The 10321-nt window shown below is 43.8% G+C and overlaps 1 long non-coding RNA gene across 1 annotated transcript; it reads left to right on the top strand.

The window, feature by feature from the left end:
* Window positions 1–576: 576 nt before the first annotated feature.
* LOC113242365 (uncharacterized) lies at window positions 577–9403 on the top strand. Its single transcript, XR_003311900.4, has 3 exons — window positions 577–5261; window positions 5642–6457; window positions 7721–9403. It is a non-coding gene; the product is annotated as an uncharacterized LOC113242365 (long non-coding RNA).
* The last annotated feature ends 918 nt before the right edge of the window (window positions 9404–10321 follow it).

The following is a 10321-nucleotide window of genomic DNA, read 5'->3' as shown; positions in this document are numbered from 1 at the left end:
AAGTGTGGGGCAGTCCACGCCCATCACCCCTGCTCTCTTCTCTGCATGTCTCTCGGAGATGGGGCTGGAGGCCTCCTGAAGTGTGGGACAGTCCACGCCCATCACCCCTGCTCTCTTCTCTGCATGTCTCTCGGAGATGGGGCTGGAGGCCTCCTGAAGTGTGGGGCAGTCCACGCCCATCACCCCTGCTCTCTTCTCTGCATGTCTCTCGGAGATGGGGCTGGAGGCCTCCTGAAGTGTGGGGCAGTCCACGCCCATCACCCCTGCTCTCTTCTCTGCATGTCTCTCGGAGATGGGGCTGGAGGCCTCCTGAAGTGTGGGACAGTCCACGCCCATCACCCCTGCTCTCTTCTCTGCATGTCTCTCGGAGATGGGGCTGGAGGCCTCCTGAAGTGTGGGGCAGTCCACGCCCATCACCCCTGCTCTCTTCTCTGCATGTCTCTCGGAGATGGGGCTGGAGGCCTCCTGAAGTGTGGGACAGTCCACGCCCATCACCCCTGCTCTCTTCTCTGCATGTCTCTCGGAGATGGGGCTGGAGGCCTCCTGAAGTGTGGGACAGTCCACGCCCATCACCCCTGCTCTCTTCTCTGCATGTCTCTCGGAGATGGGGCTGGAGGCCTCCTGAAGTGTGGGGCAGTCCACGCCCATCACCCCTGCTCTCTTCTCTGCATGTCTCTCGGAGATGGGGCTGGAGGCCTCCTGAAGTGTGGGGCAGTCCACGCCCATCACCCCTGCTCTCTTCTCTGCATGTCTCTCGGAGATGGGGCTGGAGGCCTCCTGAAGTGTGGGGCAGTCCACGCCCATCACCCCTGCTCTCTTCTCTGCATGTCTCTCGGAGATGGGGCTGGAGGCCTCCTGAAGTGTGGGACAGTCCACGCCCATCACCCCTGCTCTCTTCTCTGCATGTCTCTCGGAGATGGGGCTGGAGGCCTCCTGAAGTGTGGGGCAGATCTCGCTGTACTTCCACCCTACTGACGTCAGTAGCTCCCCTCTGCCTTTTGATTTATGCACAAAACTCTCCGTTGGCCTGCAAGGTCCACCATAAAATGCCATCTATTTTTTCAGCCTAATCTTCAGCCTCATTCTTACTAAACTCTTCGTATTTCCCTCTATAATCCACAGTTTCTGCTTGGCCCCTCCCCCATGCTGTTCCTTTTCGTTTACTTTTCGACAATGGATTCCATGTCTCCATGACGGCTCAACTCAAACGCAACCTCTTTAAAAAAGCTTTTCCTGATTCTCCTAATGGGGCTCATCTTTTCTTTCTTTCTTTTTTTTTTTTTTTTAAAGATTTTATTTATTTATTCGACAGAGAGAGAGACAGCCAGCGAGAGAGGGAACACAAGCAGGGGGAGTGGGAGAGGAAGAAGCAGGCTCATAGCGGAGGAGCCTGATGTGGGGCTCGATCCCAGAACGCCGGGATCACGCCCTGAGCCGAAGGCGGACGCTCAACCACTGTGCCACCCAGGTGCCCCCATCTTTTATTTCTTTAAAGACAAATCTTTCATGGCACCCACCTAGCTTTTCGTCATGTGCCAATCATGAAGGTAAAGATGGTATCACTCATGCCCATCTACTTTGCAGGACAGTGTTCTATTCATCACGGGTCTTCAATGTTTGCAGATTTGGGTTTTATAGATGAATCTTTTAGGATCAGGGGTCCTAACGAAGCTGGCTGTAAATTGTTGTATCGTATTATTGTTTTATATTATTGCTGTATTATATATTATTATCGTTGCATATTGTATTATATTATTATTGTTGTATTGTATATATTATAACTGACAAGATCTTACTGAATCCTCCCCTATAGTTTGATTCATCTGGATAAAACACATTACCGATCTTGACAAAAAGGATGATAAACACCTACTAAATGCTCTTCTCTCACTTGCTATCAGATGACCGAAAGCTGGGGACGATTAACTTCCAGAGCTAGTATTCTGAGCATAAATCTGTTACGAATAAGATTCCACAAGAATGTTCCTCAGTTGAGATGAAAGATAAGCAATATTCTTTGAAATATGGTGGAGTATGTATGTCTATTGTGGATGTGTTATGCCTTGGTAAAAATAAAATACAGCTGAAAAAAATCCCATAAAAAAAGTAAGTATTCCAAAAGTTTATAAATCATAAACTCTGTTAAAATGTGTAAGTAACACCTTTGTCAGTTTTTTAGGCTGAATATGTGTTCTTTTAGATTTGGAAACTTGTAAGCTGAAATTGGAGTATAAGGTTGGCTTTTTGCATTCTTATCATGGAGATTTCTGTGTGTTCTCTGTGGAGGCACTGTGGTTGGGGTGTGCTCTGGGCCAGCAGCTTCTGAGTTCTGCTGTGTACGTTTCATTTCACAGAACCATGTCCTTGTTTGTTTCGTTTGTTTGTTTGTTTGTTTGTTTAGAATACAAGAATGTGGGTTTAGGGCCTGTATAATTTAGTAATTATACCCAATAAATGAAAATGACATCATGTAACTTGGACTTGGGAGTCCACAATTGCAGAAAGATGCTGGGGAAGAATGTTCATGGGGAAAATTAGGTCCACGAGTCATTCGTTGTTGAGCTTAGAGACTAGATGGCAGTGCTGTGAATATAAATACTCCCCAGCCATGAAAACAAGCAATGCCCCCCCATTTTGTTTAAGCCCAGCATCTATTAAATGCCATCATCCAGCTATAAATACCACGGTGTAGATTCAAACTTCACTCATTTTCTTTTACTCATTTTATGTTCTCTTCTCCCAGACATTTCCTCCTTTCCCTTTGTTAAGATTTACTAATCATAGTTCCATGTTAAAAGAGAGAGTTGCAAAGTACCTGGTTACCACAACAGTTTCGAGTCAGACGACCTGTTTTAAGCTGGCTCTGCAACTTTCTGTGTTCCCTTGAGCAAATAACTTAATGCGGTTAGGTCCCAGTTTTCTCATATGTAAAATGGGGTAATAATCACATCTATCTCATAGGGTTCTGGTGGGATCATATGAAATAATGTATGGAACCTCCTTTGGCACAGAGTAAGTACTCAGTACACGACAGCTGCTTTTATTATTTTTTCCCCCAAAGATTCATTCATATATTTGAGAAGGAGAGAGAGAGAGAGAGTGAGAGAGTGAGCAGGCACATGAGTGGGGGTGGGGGGTGGGGCAGAGGGAAAGAATCTCGAGCAGACTCCCATGGAGCCCGCAGATCCTGCTGCAGGGCTTGATCCCATGACCTTGAGATCATGACCTGAGCTGGTGACTCAGATCAAGGTCCCACTTGATCCCATGACCGAGCCTTCAGGTGCCCCACCATTATTACTAGTATTAGCTATCAGCTTTACATTTGTAATTGTAAGAAATTTGGAATTGGGGGCAGTTGGGTGGCTCAGTTGGTTGAGCGTCCGGCTGTTGGTTTTGGCTCAGGTCACGATCTCCCGGTCGTGAGATCAAGCCCTGGGTCTGGCTCTGTGCTCTGCACAGAGTCTGCTTCAGAATCTCTCTCCTTCTCCCTCCAGCTCCCACTCTCTCACTCTCTCTCTCTGAAAAAAACAAAAAAAAACCTTAAAAGAAAAAAGAAGAAATTTGGAATGAGAAGTCATTGGTTTGGTCTTCACACTTAAGGGTCTCTTTACCTGATGTAGTGGGAATGCTCCCAAAACCAGAAAGAATGAAAGCACCCACTAAAATGCATGTGCATTTATCATACATAGTGGACGGCAGAGGCCGTACATATGCTCTTCCCAGAACAAATTACTGATATTCTGAGCGCACAGGTACCTCATTCATTTAACCAACATTGCCTGAGCACCTACCATGTGCTAGACATGGTGCTGGCCCTGGGATCCATGCCCTGGTTTTGTTCACAGTCCATTTTGCAAACCCAATTCATCCATTTCAATTCTTCCCTAGTTTTCCTTAGATAACTGTAGACTTATCCGTATGAGGCGTCCGCTCACTAGGAATATCGGTAAAGTGTTCTACATATATGTGTTGTTGCTTGGACTCGGAGGTCAAATTTAGAGTCCCCAGCGGGCCGATGTCTGCTGGTGGGAGTCTCAATCACCAAAAAGTGAAGCCGGAGCGTTTGGTGGCCACTATGAGCAAGTCTGGCCCCTTTCCAGGAAGAGGCCTGGGAATTCCCTCGCGGACCTCCACAGACATGCAGGGTCTCACACCAGGGTTTCCACGTGTGCCTCCTCTGGGGACACACAGGCATGGCTGGGGGGATGAGTGGTCTTGCTCGCTACACGCGCTGTCTCACATTGCGCAGAGAAAGGGGATGGGGAAGCGTTCGTTAGCCTGTGTGCAGATGAACAGACGGCTGCAGCTTCATTGCAACCAAGTGTTAGAGTTAATCTCCTTCATGTGTTTTCACTACATCAGGCACCACAAAATAAGTTTATTAATTGAATGTCCCACTCTCTAACTCTAAAGGAAGGCACTTGGAAAATGGGAAAATGGTCATTTGCGGGGGGGGGGGGGGGAGAAAAAGCCAGAGAATAATTCGAATCTTGAAACTTCTGCAGTTGAAATAACAATAAAAAGAGCAGAAATGGCTGTAAAATAGTCTGTTCTTGGCATTGCCTAATTGGCCTCTTTATTTTTCTGTCTCTGAAGCTGTCTTTAGTGACACCTACTGATAAGAGCCAATCGGAACCATGGCCGAATTCCTTCGGGCTGGACCTGCCAACAAAGTGCTCAGCCCTCCAGATGTTGCTGCTTTGTGAGAAATGAGAACTCAATAAACCAGGCTCACCCTTTCTCCTGGGGTGAACGCAAAGACAGGCAGATATGGAAAATCACTGCTCAGCACCATGAACAATGCACTCAGATGAGGGGTTGGGCCAGTTCTTATTTGTCTTGGTGGAACAGACAGCCATGGAGCCTAACGCAAGAATTTTAGCTGGCAACAGTTCAAAATGTGACTATACGTTGAAATCGCTCAACAAAAGGAGGCCTTTTAGCTACGGAAAAGCCCAAGAGTGGTTTTAAACAAGCAACTAGAGGAACGTAGAGATAGGGTTAAATATGTATCACAAGTGACTTTATTATGCTGAATACCTCTCACCTTTTGTGTTTTCAGACTCCATTCTTTTGCGTTATTTAACAAATTAGAAGGATGCTGGAATACAGTGCCTCACAGGCGTCCTAACCGTCAATGAATAATAGGGAGTACTCGCAGTTCTGGGAATAGGACAAAAGGAGCTAAAGTGAATTCGTTCTTGTCCTTCCAACCAGAGTGCTCTTAGCACAGGACAGACTTGTGACCCTGCTAAGAAAAGGTGAGAAAATACATCACCGTTCTTTTTTCCTGAACCAGTTCCTCCACCAGCTATCTGTCCATCCAAACCTTCTAGCTCCATCCTATGCGCTCATGGGTGCCATGAATGTCCCCATTGTAAGGCCGACCTCAATATATGGGGAGACACCATTTCTCTCATTATGTAATTTCTCAAAAGGCCTTTGGCTAGCTTGCATGTGGCAAGTGTAACGGATATGGAGGAATTAAATGATTACTTACGATATTTAATTTGTTAATTTAATCTCACCTGTATACTTATAATCACATCTTATGTATACTTATGTATACTGTTATATCATTTTAGAACCTATTTTTTTAGCTCACATCTGACATAATAATTTTTATTTGGACTCTTCACAGGCATCCTGGAGACAGCTGAGATGCAGCTGAGCTTTCATCATGGCTAGAGCTGTTTCTCAAATCGCCTGATACAGTTTTCTAGACTGGTGCTATCACTTCTATTTCATTTTTCCAACCTGTGTAATACTGTACTGAAAATTTTATCCCAGCCATTTGCCCAGGGTTAGGATTTAGGAAAAAAAAAAAAAAATCACCCCGTGGTCCGCACAACAGAACCAGCTAAACAAACCTTGAAAGTTTCACTAACATAGTAGCCAACATGTGATATTGTCAACTATCCAGGAATAATGACTACATCTGTGGGAGGTTTCTTTTTTCTTTTTAAAAAGCAGCTCATATCAGATAACTTTGACAAGCTTCCAAAACTAGTATCGATTGAGACTATTTCAGCCTAATAAACCTCCATCCGGTGGTATTTGTTACTCAGAATAAAGTAATTGAGAAAGCATTTCCGTGACAGAAGATACTTGGCAAGTACTCCACGTGAGGTGACTCTTTTTTTAAGAGAGAATATTTTGGGAGAAAGTGCCTAATAATGAGATGTATTCAGGTGTATTCAGATATTGCCTTACCTCGTGCTCTCTCTTCTTCCTGCCATGTCTACCGCCTGGTCCACATCCCAAATTCCTACTTAGAAGCCGGCCGGAGGAAATGTTACTCTCAGGATGACTTCGTGCCTCACAGAGGTAGGAGGCACTAGTGAAGAAACAATGCTGTGATGCTCACTGCCTAAGATCGATAGTAGTCTCCCCGGATCATTCCGTCATAGGACAGACGTAGAGTGCAACAAATACGCAATGGTGTGGCAATAAAGTGGTAAGCCTCCTGATTTCAAAATTCAATATTTAGATGAATTGCTGAGTGAAGTGTTCCTGGTTTCGGGTGGATGAATGTCTGAGTGGGTGATTGGAGTGAGGGAATAGTACGATCTTCTTTTTCGTTTAGCCCTGGAGGACTTTCTGGAGGAAAAGGAATTTTAGGTCTTTGACTTGAGAAGTCCGATTGGGTAACTTACCGTAGAGTAGGTCATGTGGGAGGTGGTATTTATGAATGCATAGTTCAAATGAACTAATAAGGAGGTTGGTTAAGCAAAGCAGAGGCTGCGGAGAGAAGAAAGCAAGCTGAGAAATTGGAACTGGTAGTTGGTAAGCACACCAAACTAATGGAGAGGGAAATGGGAAAATTATTACCTCAGAAAAGAAGGGGAAGTGAATTTATAATGATGCCCGAGAAGAAGGATGGCTATTGGAGCAGAATGTGATGTGGACTGAAGGTGAGTGCTTACGGAGACCCGAAGGCCTTCGGAGAGTACAGAGCAGCCTTCCAACTCAGAAGAGATGACGAGACAGGATGTCAAGGATTCAGACTAAGGTTTCCCCCTAAGATTCTGACCTGAGGAAAAAGACAGAAGGCAAGGCTATGAGTGATATTTATGTTATGAAATTAGATTGTGCTTTTCACATACTTGTAAGACTAGGTTAATTTGAATTAGATCTATTTATTTGTAAGTACTTTGAAGATGAGATGTTCAAGCCATAAAATGTTGTCAGACATTGGCTATTAATCATTTTATTTGTCTTAAGGCACTTGGGAGGTACTCAATCAATATTTGCTAAATTTAACTGTATGTCTGGCTCTGTACAATGAATAAACAGCCCCAAATATCATATACAGGAGTCAAATATTGGTATTGCTGATTAATGTGTTGAGGAAGCTTCCTGGTCTCTGCATGTGGATTTTCCACATCTGTAACCACTACTATTACAGATAAGGAAAGCAAGGCACAGAGAAATTGGGCAACTTCCCAAAGTTTACACGACTGGCGTGTGGAACTGGGAAGGGGAACCCAATTCACTCTAAAGTTGGTGTTCTCCAACCTCACCCTGAGCTGCTTCTATAATTTATATTATAAAGATATACATTGTATTGTAACTCCTATAGAGAAGATGACCTTTTGAAATAAGAACTCAATTAGAATGAGCTTTTACAGAAAGAATTATAAAAAGTACAAACATTTGTTTCTAATTATGCAAATTAGGTCTTACTCTTATTTTATGCAACAATGTCATCTACTTTCAGGCAAGCAGTTTGATGAAAGGAAGAAGCTCAGGTTCTGGCAGAAGATTGACCTAAGTTTCAATCCTGTCCCTCCATCACTTACCAGGTCAGTAAACCTGGGAAAATGGCCGCCAAACTTGTAAAATGGACACGATGATATTCACTTAGCAGCAATAATGACATTCACCTTACAGTAAAAGAAAAGAGGGCAGATGAAAGGTAAAATAAGAAAACAATTGACAGGAATTGATAGATTTGGTCAGGGAGGGAATGCAGCAATGATTCTCAGGGTTTGAATGCATATAACTAAGAAAATATTTGTCCCACTAACAGAAATACAGAGAAACCAGGAGTGGAAGGAGGAATTGACATACTGAGATGCCAAAAATACATATAGATGGGACTGCCCATAAGCAGATAAAAATGGCTAACAAACTTTGTAAAAGTGTCAGAATTACAAATGTGTCCGTGTAGAGTTAAGGGTTAGATTTACCGGTGTAGATGAGATCTCCACAGCGTGAAGATAAAAAAAAAAGAAAACAAGAACAAAGTCTTGGAGAGCACATTCAGTTAGAGAATGGAGAAGAAAGAGGAGCTAGAGAAAGACAGAGAAGCCGTGGTCAGAGTAAAAAAGGAAATATCAGAATGAGCACCATGAAAGCAAAGGGGGATTTAGCTTTAAGGAGGCTTGAGTCAGCTATGCCATGTGGCAGGAGGATTATGAAGAATGAGAAAAGTCCAGGGTGCTGGATATTAGTCACTGAGGGCAGTGGCCTTGAGTAAGATGGGGAAGAAAACTCATCCAGGTGCTAACAGCACTTAGGAGGATGAGATCGTATTGGGAGATTGGTAGAAATCTGAAATTTGTGGAGAAGGTGGTATAAATGGCTATACTTCCCTAGGGTTTGCGGAGTGATCGTGAAGCCAGATCTATGGTGGGAGGTGGAGAGAGTTGGAACAGACTGCAGGTAGAACCAGCTTCATCTGAGAACTACGGGAGAAATGATGTTTGCTAAACAAATCAGCCTGAGATAGGGGAACCCACTCTAGGAGACTGGACAGCTGGTGGAATAGGAGCTCCACAGGATGCAATGACCAAGCGTGGGTTGGGTACTGAGGAACCTATCAGGCTAAGCTTCACAGAACTGGTGGAGGAGGAGGAGGTGGCAGTGAAGGTCCCCAGGAGACACATCTGGATCACAGGTGTGATGGAGGCAGGCACTGGTAAACTAGCCCAGGGCGTGCATTTGGGGAAAAGGTACAGTGTGACTTGCTCTGATATTAGTCAGAAGTTTGAGACAGCCTTATTCTGCAAACTCACCTTTCTAGCTATGAAGCCTTTCTGTAAATGGCGTTCTCCCAATTTCCATGGCACAAGAAATGGGGGAGGGAACAGTAGTTGTTGATGCTGCTACAAATTTTTGCTTTTTCTGAGCTCAGGATTTAAAATGGCACTTGAAGAATTTTTGCTGGATGACAGGTTAGGGGGTCGTTTGAATAACTTATTTCCTGGGGTTTTAGCTATAGGGTTAAAAGTTTGATTGCAGAAGGTCTGACAAACCTTGGAGACAGACTACATAGAAAGAATGAAGAAAATAGGGAGGGACGTGGTTACTTCAAGGACTGAGAAGTTAGAGGATGTCATTGAATCTAATAAGGAAGATAAAAGAACATAGAGACAGAGCAAAAAGGGAAGATAATAAGGATTTTGGGGGGGCCATTTCCTTTTTGACAACAGAATAAGGTGTTCTTTTTTTTTTTAATTTTATTTATTTATTTGACAGAGATAGAGACAGCCAGTGAGAGAGGAAACGCAAGCAGGGGGAGTGGGAGAGGAAGAAGCAGGCTCATAGCGGAGGAGCCTGATGTGGGGCTCGATCCCAGAATGCCGGGATCACTTCCTGAGCCGAAGGCAGATGCTTAATGACTGCGCCACCCAGGCGCCCCTAGAATAAGGTGTTCTGCAACAGTTTTCATAATTTGAATATTACTTTCACATTCACAATTTTTGTCCCATATCTGTATTCTTATTTGCTTAATATTTTTTTGATCAATCATTTTTCTAATCCTAAATAGTTCGTAAGCCACAACATCCATGGAATCTTGAGTTTGGTAGACAATTAACATGCTTTCCTAAAATTCATGGATAGCAACCTAGGAATTTTAAAGATATTTGTGTACGACCTTTGGAAAATTGTGTCTTATCAGGTTGGAAAGAAGTTTGAGATGGTGCTTTGGGTCTGAGTGCCAGTTCAAACATCTTCGGTAAGAAACTATTGGAGCACATAAGCACCCCAACAGAGTCCCTGTGGAATGAAGGAGTCTATAAATAAACCTTGCATGGATTCCTAAGTCAGTGATCAGAAAGAAGTGGGTTGTTAGAATGTGAAGTGGTCCAAGGATCTGCAGGGATAAGAGGGCGTGTTGGGGGCGGGGTCAATTTTACCTGGAGACATTTGTGGGAATGGTTTTAGAAGGGTGATATAAAAACAGAAATCAGATCGTGGTAATTAGAGAGTATGGGACAACGAAACTAAACAGTAGAATTAGACTCACCCATCCCAGGAGTTGAGTTTTGAAGTTAGTTTCCAGGGACAGAAATACTGAACTGAAAGTATTCTT

This window comes from Ursus arctos, unplaced genomic scaffold, assembly GCF_023065955.2.
Source record: "Ursus arctos isolate Adak ecotype North America unplaced genomic scaffold, UrsArc2.0 scaffold_25, whole genome shotgun sequence".
Taxonomy (NCBI): Eukaryota; Metazoa; Chordata; class Mammalia; order Carnivora; family Ursidae; genus Ursus; species Ursus arctos.
The sequence above is the reverse complement of the archived record's forward strand: the minus strand, read 5'-3'. Positions and strand labels throughout refer to the sequence as shown.